Source organism: Pseudophryne corroboree, chromosome 7, assembly GCF_028390025.1.
Source record: "Pseudophryne corroboree isolate aPseCor3 chromosome 7, aPseCor3.hap2, whole genome shotgun sequence".
Classification (NCBI taxonomy): domain Eukaryota; kingdom Metazoa; phylum Chordata; class Amphibia; order Anura; family Myobatrachidae; genus Pseudophryne; species Pseudophryne corroboree.
Window position 1 is genome coordinate 285420438 of NC_086450.1, and position 10522 is coordinate 285430959.

The following is a 10522-nucleotide window of genomic DNA, read 5'->3' on the forward strand; positions in this document are numbered from 1 at the left end:
CTGCTGAGGAAGTCTGCTTCCCAGTTGTCCACTCCCGGAATGAACACTGCTGACAGTGATAACACGTGATTTTCCGCCCATCGGAGAATCCTTGTGGCTTCTGCCATCGCCGTCCTGCTTCTTGTGCCGCCCTGTCGGTTTACATGGGCGACTGCCGTGATGTTGTCTGACTGGATCAGTACTGGCTGGTTTTGAAGCAGGGGTTTTGCCTGACTTAGGGCATTGTAAATGGCCCTCAGTTCCAGAATATTTATGTGTAGGGAAGTCTCCTGACTTGACCATAGTCCTTGGAAGTTTCTTCCTGTGTGACTGCCCCCCAGCCTCGAAGGCTGGCATCCGTGGTCACCAGGACCCAGTCCTGTATGCCGAATCTGCGGCCCTCTTGAAGATGAGCACTTTGCAGCCACCACAGCAGACACCCCCTGGTCCTTGGAGACAGGGTTATCAGCCGATGCATCTGAAGATGCGATCCGGACCACTTGTCCAACAGGTCCCACTGAAAAGTCCTTGCATGGAACCTGCCGAATGGAATTGCTTCGTAGGAAGCTACCATTTTTCCCAGGACTCGGGTGCAGTGATGCACAGACACCTGTTTTGGTTTCAGAAGGCCTCTGACTAGAGATAACAGCTCCTTGGCTTTCTCCTGCGGGAGAAACACTTTTTTTCTGTTCTGTGTCCAGAACCATCCCCAGGAACAGTAGACGTGTCGTAGGGACCAGCTGTGACTTTGGAATATTTAGAATCCAACCGTGCTGTTGTAGCACCTCCCGAGATAGTGCTACCCTGACCAACAACTGCTCCCTGGACCTCGCCTTTATCAGGAGATCGTCCAAGTACGGGATAATTAAAACTCCCTTTTTTCGAAGGAGTATCATCATTTCGGCCATTACCTTGGTAAATACGCTCGGTGCCGTGGACAGACCAAACAGCAACGTCTGGAATTGGTAATGACAATCCTGTACCACAAATCTGAGGTACTCCTGGTGATGATGGTAAATGGGGACATGCAGGTAAGCATCCTTGATGTCCAGTGATACCATGTAATCCCCCTCGTCCAGGCTTGAAATAACCGCCCTGAGCGATTCCATCTTGAACTTGAATTTTTTTATATATGTGCTCAAGGATTTCAAATTTAAAATGGGTCTCACCGCACCGTCCGGTTTCGGTACCACAAACATTGTGGAATAGTAACCCCGTCCTTGTTGAAGGAGGGGCACCTTGACTATCACCTGCTGGGAATACAGCTTGTGAATTGCCTCTAGCACTGCCTCCCTGCCTGAGGGAGTTGTTGGCAAGGCAGATTTGAGGAAACGGCGGGGGGGGGGAAGACGTCTCGAATTCCAGCTTGTACCCCTGAGATACTACTTGAAGGATCCAGGGATCCACCCGTGAGCGAGCCCACTGATTGCTGAAGTTTTTGAGACGGGCCCCCACCGTACCAGCATCATGCGGTGGATTTGGAGGAAGCGGGGGAGGACTTTTGCTCCTGGGAACTGGCTGTATGCTGCAGCTTTTTCCCTCTACCTCTGCCTCTGGGCAGAAAGGACGCGCCTTTAACCCGCTTGCCTTTATGGGGCCGTAAGGACTGTACCTGATAATACGGTGCTTTCTTTGGCTGTGAGGGAACATGGGGTAAAAATGCTGACTTCCCAGCTGTTGCTGTGGAAACGAGGTCCGAGAGACCATCCCCAAACAACTCCTCACCCTTATAAGGCAAAACTTCCATGTGCCTTTTAGAATTTGCATCACCCGTCCACTGCAGAGTCCATAATCCTCTCCTGGCAGAAATGGACATTGCACTTATTTTAGATGCCAGCCGGCAAATATCCCTCTGTGCATCTCTCATGTATAAGACTGCGTCTTTTATATGCTCTATGGATAGCAATATAGTGTCCCTGTCAAGGGTATCAATATTTTCCGACAGGGAATCTGACCACGCAGCCGCAGCACTGCACATCCATGCTGAAGCAATAGCTGGTCTCAGTATAATACCTGAGTGTGTATATACAGACTTCAGGATAGCCTCCTGCTTCCTATCAGCAGGCTCCCTTAGGGCGGCCGAGTCCGGAGACGGTAGTGCCACCTTTTTTGACAGACGTGTGAGCGCTTTATCCACCCTAGGGGATGTTTCCCAACGTGACCTATCCTCTGGCGGGAAAGGGTACGCCATTAGTAACCTTTTAGAAAATTACCAATTTCTTATCGGGGGAAGCCCACGCTTCTTCACACACCTCATTTAATTCCTCAGATGGGGGAAAAACCACTGGTAGTTTTTTCTCCCCAAACATAATACCCTTTTTTGTGGTTCCTGGGGTAATATCAGAAATGTGCAACACATTTTTCATTGCCTCAATCATGTAACGTGTGGCCCTATTGGAATGTACATTTGTCTCATCGTCGTCGACACTGGATTCAGTATCCGTGTCGACATCTGTGTCTGCCATCTGAGGTAGCAGGCGTTTAGAGCCCCTGATGGCTTTTGAGACAGCTGGGCAGGCACAAGCTGAGAAGCCGGCTGTCCCACATCTGATATGTCGTCAAACCTTTTATGTAAGGAGTTGACACTTTCACGTAATTCCTTTCACAAGTCCATCCACTCAGGTGTCGGCCCCGCAGGGGGTGACATCACATTTATCGGCACTTGCTCCGCCTCCACATAAGCCTCCTCATCAAACATGTCGACACAGCCGTACCGACACACCGCACACACACAGGGAATGCTCTGACTGAGGACAGGACCCCACAAAGCCCTTTGGGGAGACAGAGAGAGAGTATGCCAGCACACACCAACAGCGCTATATAACACAGGGATTAACACTATAACTGAGTGATTTTTCCCAATACCTGCTTGTATACACAATATTGCGCCTAAATTTAGTGCCCCCCCTCTCTTTTTTACCCTATGTAGTCTGGAAACTGCAGGGGAGAGCCTGTGAGCGATCCTTCCAGCGGAGCTGTGAGGGAAAATGGCGCCAGTGTGCTGAGGGAGATAGCCCCGCCCCTTTTTCGGCGGACTTCTCCCGCTTTTTTCTATGTATATCTGGCAGGGGTATTTTACACATATATAGTCTCTATGACTATATTATGTGTTTTTTTGCCAGCCAAGGTACTTAATATTGCAGCCCAGGGCGCCCCCCCCCCCCCAGCGCCCTGCACCCATCAGTGACCGGAGTGTGAGGTGTGCATGGGAAGCAATGGCGCACAGCTGCAGTGCTGTGCGCTACCTTGTTTGAAGACCGAAGTCTTCTGCCGCCGATTTCCAGGACTCTTCTTGCTTCTGGCTCTGTAAGGAGGACGGCGGCGCGGCTCCGGGAACGGACGATCGAGGTCGGGCCCTGTGTTCGATCCCTCTGGAGCTAATGGTGTCCAGTAGCCTTAGAAGCCCAAGCTAGCTGCAAGCAGGTAGGTTCGCTTCTCTCCCCTCAGTCCCACGTAGCAGTGAGTCTGTTGCCAGCAGATCTCACTGAAAATAAAAAAACCTAAAATAAACTTTCTTTCTCTAGGAGCTCAGGAGATCCCCTAGTGTGCATCCAGCTCAGCCGGGCACAAAATTCTAACTGAGGTCTGGAGGAGGGTCATAGAGGACGTCAGAGAAAATAAGATTTTACTCACCTGTAAATCTATTTCTCGTAGTCTGTAGTGGATGCTGGGACTCCGTAAGGACCATGGGGATTAGCGGCTCCGCAGGAGACTGGGCACAACTAAAGAAAGCTTTAGGACTACCTGGTGTGCACTGGCTCCTCCCACTAAGACCCTCCTCCAGACCTCAGTTAGGATACTGTGCCCGGAAGAGCTGACAAAATAAGGAAGGATTTTGAATCCCGGGTAAGACTCATACCAGCCACACCAATCACACCGTGTAACTCGTGATACTATACCCAGTTAACAGTATGATAACAACTGAGCCTCTCAACAGATGGCTCAACAATAACCCTTTAGTTAGGCAATAACTATATACAAGTATTGCAGACAATCCGCACTTGGGATGGGCGCCCAGCATCCACTACGGACTACGAGAAATAGATTTACCGGTGAGTAAAATCTTATTTTCTCTAACGTCCTAAGTGGATGCTGGGACTCCGTAAGGACCATGGGGATTATACCAAAGCTCCCAAACGGGCGGGAGAGTGCGGATGACTCTTCAGCACCGAATGAGCAAACTCTAGGTCCTCCTCAGCCAGGGTATCAAACTTGTAGACTCTTGCAAGAGTGTTTTAACCCGACCAAGTAACAGCTCGGCACATTTGTAAAGCCGAGACCCCTCGGGCAGCCGCCCAAGAAGAGCCCACTTTCCTCGTGGAATGGGTTTTCACAGATTTAGGGTGCGGCATTCCAGCCGCAGAATGTGCAAGTTGAATCGTGCTACAGATCCAGCGAGCAATAGTCTGCTTAGAAGCAGGATCACCCAGCTTGTTGGGTGCATACAGGATAAATAGCGAGTCAGTTTTCCTGACTCCAGCCGTCCTGGAAACATATACTTTTCAGGGCCCTGACTACGTCCAGAAAACTTGGAATCCTCCAAGTCCCAAGTAGCCGCAGGCACCACAATAGGTTGGTTCACATGAAAAACTGATACCACCTTAGGAAGGAATTGGGAACGAGTCCTCAATTCCGCCTTATCCATATAGAATACAGATAAGGGCATTTGTATGACAAAGCCGCCAATTCTGATACACGCCTGGCCGACGCCACGGCCCACAGCATGACCACTTTCCACGTGAGGTATTGTAGCTCCACGGATTTAAGTGGCTCAACTCAATGCGACTTCAGGAAATCCAACACTACGTTGAGATCCCACGGTGCCACTGGAGGCACAAACGGGGGCTGACTATGCAGCACTCCCTTAACAAAAGTCTGAACTTCAGGCAGTGAAGCCAGTTCTATTTTGGAAGAAAATCGATAGAGCCGAAATCTGGACCTTAATGGAACCCAATTTTAGGCCCATAGTCGCCTCTGACTTGTAGGAAGTGCAGAAAACGACCTAGCTGAAATTCCTCCTTTTTGGCCTTACTGGCCTCACAGCACGCAACATATTACCGCCATATGCGGTGATAATGGTTTGCGTTCACTTCTTTCCTAGCTATAAATAGCGTAGGGATAACTTCCTCCGGAATGCCCTTTTCCTTCAGGATCCGGCATTCAACCGCCATGCCGTCAAACGCAGCCGCGGTACGTCTTGGAACAGACAGGCCCCCTGCTGCAGCAGGTCCTGACTGAGCGGCAGAGGCCATGGGTCCTCTGAGATCATTTCTTGGAGTTCTGGGTACCAAGCTCTTCTTGGCCACCCGGACCAATGAGTATAGTTCTTACTCCTCTCCTTCTTATTATTCTCATTACCCTGGGTATGAGAGGCAGAGAAGGGAACACATACACCGACTGGTACACCCACGGTGTTACCAGAGCGTCTACAGCTATCGCCTGAAGGTCCCTTGACCTGGCGCAATATCTTTGTAGCTTTTTGTTGAGGCGGGACGCCATCCTGTCCACCTGTGGCCTTTCCCCACGGTGTACAATCATTTGGAAGACTTCTGGATGAAGTCCCCACTCTCTCGGGTGGAGGTCTGCTGAGAAAGTTCTCAGTTATCCACTCCGGGAATTAACACTGCTGACAGTGCTAACACATGATTTTCCGCCCATCGGAGAATCCTTGTGGCTTCTGCCATCGCCATCCTGCTTCTTGTGCCGCCCTGTCGGTTTACATGAGCGACCGCCGTGATGTTGTCTGACTGGATCAGCACCGGCCGGTGTTGAAGCAGGGGTCTAGCCTGACTTAGGGCATTGTAAATGGCCCAAAGTTCCAGAACATTTATGTGTAGGGAAGTCTCCTGACTTTTCCATAGGCCTTGGAAGTTTCTTCCCTGTGTGACTGCCCCCCAGCCTTGAAGGCTGGCATCCGTGGTCACCAGGACCCAGTCCTGTATGCCGAATCTGCGGCCCCTTAGAAGATGTGCAGTCACCACCACAGCGACACCCTGGCCCTTGGAGACAGGGTTATCCGCCGATGCATCTGAGAATGCGACCCGGACCACTTGTCCAACAGATCCCACTGGAAGATCCTTGCATGGGACTTGGCGAATGGAAATTCTTCGTAAGAAGCTACCATCTTTCCCAAGGCTCGCGTGCATAGATGCACCGATACCTGTATTTGTATTAGGAGGTCTCCGTCTAGAGACACCAACTCCTTGGACTTCTCCTCCGGGAGAAACCCTTTTTATCCTGTTCTGTGTCCAGAACCATACCCAGGAACAGTAGACGCGTCGTAGGAACCAGCAGTGACTTTGGAATATTCAGAATCCAGCCGTGCTGTTTTAGCACTTCCCGAGATAGTGCTACTCCGACGAACAACTGCTCCCTGGACCTCGCCTTTATAAGGAGATCGTCCAAGTACGGGATAAGTACTTCGGCCATTACCTTGGTAAATACCCTCGGTGCCGGGGACAGACCAACGGCAACGTTTGGAATTGGTAATGACAATCCTGTACCACAATTTTGAAGTACACCTGGTGACAAGGGTAAATAGGGACATGCAGGTAAGTATCCTTGATGTCCAGTGATACCCTGAAATTTTCCAGGCTTGCAATAATCGCCCTGAGCGATTCCATTTTGAACTTGAACCTTCGTATATAAGTGTTCAAGGATTTCAATTTTAGAATGGGTCTCACCGAACCGTCTGGTTTCGGTACCACAACATTTTGGAATAGTAACCCCGGCTTGTTGAAAGAGGGGTACCTTGATTTCACCTGCTGGAAGTACAGCTTGTGAATTGCCGCCAGTACTACCTTTCTCCGAGGGCTGCAGGCAAGGCTGATGTGAGGCAACGGCGAGGGGGAGTCGTCTCGAACTCCAGCCTGTATCCCTGTGATACTACTTGCAGAACCTAGGGATCCACCTGTGGACAAGCCCACTGATCCCTGCAGTTCCCGAGACGCGCCCCCACCGCACCTGTCTCCACCTGTGGAGCCCCAGCGTCATGCGGTGGACTCAGAGGAAGCGAGGGAAGATATTTGATCCTGGAACTGGCTGACTGGTGCAGCTTTTTCCTTCTTCCCTTGTCTCTGTACAGAAAGGAAGCGCCTTTGACCCGCTTGCTTTTCTGAAGCCGAAAGGACTGTACCTGAAAATACGGTGCTTTCTTTAGGCTTTTGTGAGGAAACCTGAGGTAAAAATGTTTCTTCCCAGCTATTGCTGTGGATACGAGGTCCCAGAGACCATCCCCAAACAATTCCTCACCCTTATAAGGCAGAATCTCCATGTGCCTTTTAAATGCAGCATCACCTGTCCACTGCCGGGTTTCTACTACCCTCCTGGCAGAATGGACATTGCATTAATTCTGGATGCCAGCCGGCAAATATCCCTCTGTGCATCCTTTATATATAAGACAACGTCTTAAATATGCTCAATGTTAGCAAATATTATTATCCCTGTCTTAGGGTATTAATATTATCTGACAGGGTGTCAGACCACGCTGCAGCAGCACTATTTATGCTGAGGCAATTGCAGGTTTCAGTATATAACCTGAGTGTGTAAATACAGACTTCAGGATCGCCTCCTGCTTTTTTATCAGCAGGTTCCTTCAAGGTGGCCGTATCCTAAGACGGCAGTGCCACCTTTTGACAAACGTGTGAGCGCCTTATCCACCCTAAGGGATATCTCCCAACGTGACCTATCCTCTGGCGGGAAAGGGTACGCCATCAGTAACTTTTTAGAAATTACCAGTTTCTTATCGGGGGAAACCACGCTTCTTTACACACTTCATTCATTCATCTGATGGGGGAACAAAACACTGGCTGCTTTTTCTTCCCAAAAATAAAACCCCTTTTATGTGGTACTTGGGTTTATGTCAGAAAATGCGTAACACATTTTTCATTGCCGATATCATGTAACGGATGTTCCTAGTGGATTGTGTATATGTCTCAACCTCGTCGACACTGGAGTCAGACTCCGTGTCGACATCTGTGTCTGCCATCTGAGGTAACGCTGTTACGTCATCCCGCCCTCCATGTAAGGAGTTGACACTCCACTCTGGTGTCGGCCCCACAGGGGGCGACATCCCATTTATCGGCCTCTGCTCCGCCTCCACGTAACCTTCCTCATCCAACATGTCGACACAGCCGTACCGACACCGCACACACACAGGGAATGCTCTGACTGAGGACAGGACCCCACAAAGTCCTTTGGGGAGACCGAGAGAGAGTATGCCATCACACACCAGAGCGCTATATAATGCAGGGATTAACACTATAATTGAGTGATTTTTCCCCAAATAGCTGCTTGTATACATATATTGCGCCTAAATTTAGTGCCCCCCCCTCTCTTTTTAACCCTTTGAGCCTGAAAATTACAGGGGAGAGCCTGGGGAGCTGTCTTCCAGCTGCACTGTGAAGAGAAAATGGCGCCAGTGTGCTGAGGGAGAAGCCCCGCCCCCTTTTCGGCGGACTTTCTCCCGCTTTTTCTGTGATACTGGCAGGGGTAATTTTACATCTATATAGCCTCTGGGACTATATATGATGTATATTTTTCCAGCCAAGGTGTTATTTATTGCCCTCATGGCGCCCCCCCCCAGCGCCCTGCACCCATCAGTGACCGAAGTGTGAGGTGTACATGAGGAGCAATGGCGCACAGCTGCAGTGCTGTGCGCTACCTTGGTGAAGACCGAAGTCTTCTGCCGACGATTTTCCGGACCTTCTTCGTGCTTCTGGCTCTGTAAGGGGGACGGCCAGGGCCGTTTCTTGGGGCAGGCGAGCAGTGCAACCGCACTGGGCGCACGCCGCGGCACTAACTATGGCTCCTTGCTTCCCCCTCCTATTTCTCCCCGAGTAACCTGCTCGGGGGCGGAGTTTCACGGAATGACGCGGTTGCGTCGTTACGTCACGACGCAACCCCGTCACTCTGCGAAACTCCCCCCCCCCCCCCGAGCGGAGTACAGAGGGGGATCCAAGTTAGGAAGAGGGAAAGGCCGGCGCGAGGAGCGACTGGTGAGGCAGGCCAAAGAGCGGTAATCACCTCTGTAAGTATTCTCTCTCTCTCTCTCTCAATGTGTAAAATGGGGACACCTGCCGTAATGTGTGAAATGGGGACTCTTGCCTGCCGTAGTGTGGGGATTTAATGTATCGAGGGCACTGCAGTGTGTGGCATAATATGGTGCAGGGGGCATTACTGTGTGGGGCTTAATATGGTAGTATTTTTTTTTCCTGTGGTGGTCGTGATCTGTTGGAGCAGGGTCAAAAACTGGATTGTGAGGTAGTCTTTTCAGACGAGGCCATGCCCATTTAAATGAGGCCACACCCATTTAGATGAGGCCATGCCCCCTTGCCGGGTGCGCGCGCAATTTTTTTTTTTATCTAGTTGTGTGTGTGTGGGGGGGGGGCACATTTTTTATGTCATGGGGGGCGCATTTTTAAATCTCGCACTGGGAGCCAAATTGGCTAGAAACAGCCCTGGGGACGGCGGCGCGGCTCCGGGAACGAACACCAAGGTCGGGTCCTGCGGTCGATCCCTCTGGAGCTAATGGTGTCCAGTAGCCTAAGAAGCCCAAACTACCACCTGTTAGGTAGGTTCGCTTCTTCTCCCCTTAGTCCCTCGCTGCAGTGAGTCTGTTGCCAGCAGATCTCACTGAAAATAAAAAGCCTAAATATACTTTCTTTCTAGGTGCTCAGGAGAGCCCCTAGTGTGCATCCAGCTCAGCCGGGCACAGAAATCTAACTGAGGTCTGGAGGAGGGTCTTAGTGGGAGGAGCCAGTGCACACCAGGTAGTCCTAAAGCTTTCTTTAGTTGTGCCCAGTCTCCTGCGGAGCCGCTAATCCCCATGGTCCTTACGGAGTCCCAGCATCCACTTAGGACGTTAGAGAAATACGTATTAGAGTATATCTTGTGAATATACTATACTATTATAAAACCTGATGCACCAAGCCCCCTCAGTTTATAGAATATAGGGATAGCAAGGTGAGTGAGAGACACGCAATGGAAATCACTCAGCAAGCTAATGCACACACATATAGTCACAGTTATACAGTGCAGAGGTTATTACCACCAATAATACTGCACTGGACCAGCTTATATATATATATATATATATATCTATATATATATCTATAATCAATAGATATAACACTGCACAGTAAGAGCTGGATGTATATCACAGGGTACTTGTACCAGAGAACCCTGACTAAATGCACTCTTTCTTAACTAACACTGTCTAATTGACATGTAGAATACTTAAGTGTCATGTAAAGTCACAGCGCTGACCACCAGGTGACTTTACAAAGGAGGATTTGCCCAAGCAGTCCCAGGAACAGTGTAGCTGGGGAAATGGCGCCCAAACACTGACAGGGAGTGAGGGAGAGACAGATATGCAGCTCCAGGGCGGGAACATTTACTGGAAATGGCGCCCTGGGGCTGGTGGAGGGGCTCCAGGTCTAAGCCTTATTCCCTCTGCTGGCAAAACCACCGGATACTGCGGACTACTTGTAAAAAGGTTTAGAGAGAAAACCTGACCTGCACCCATGCCCTGGTGATCTAGTGG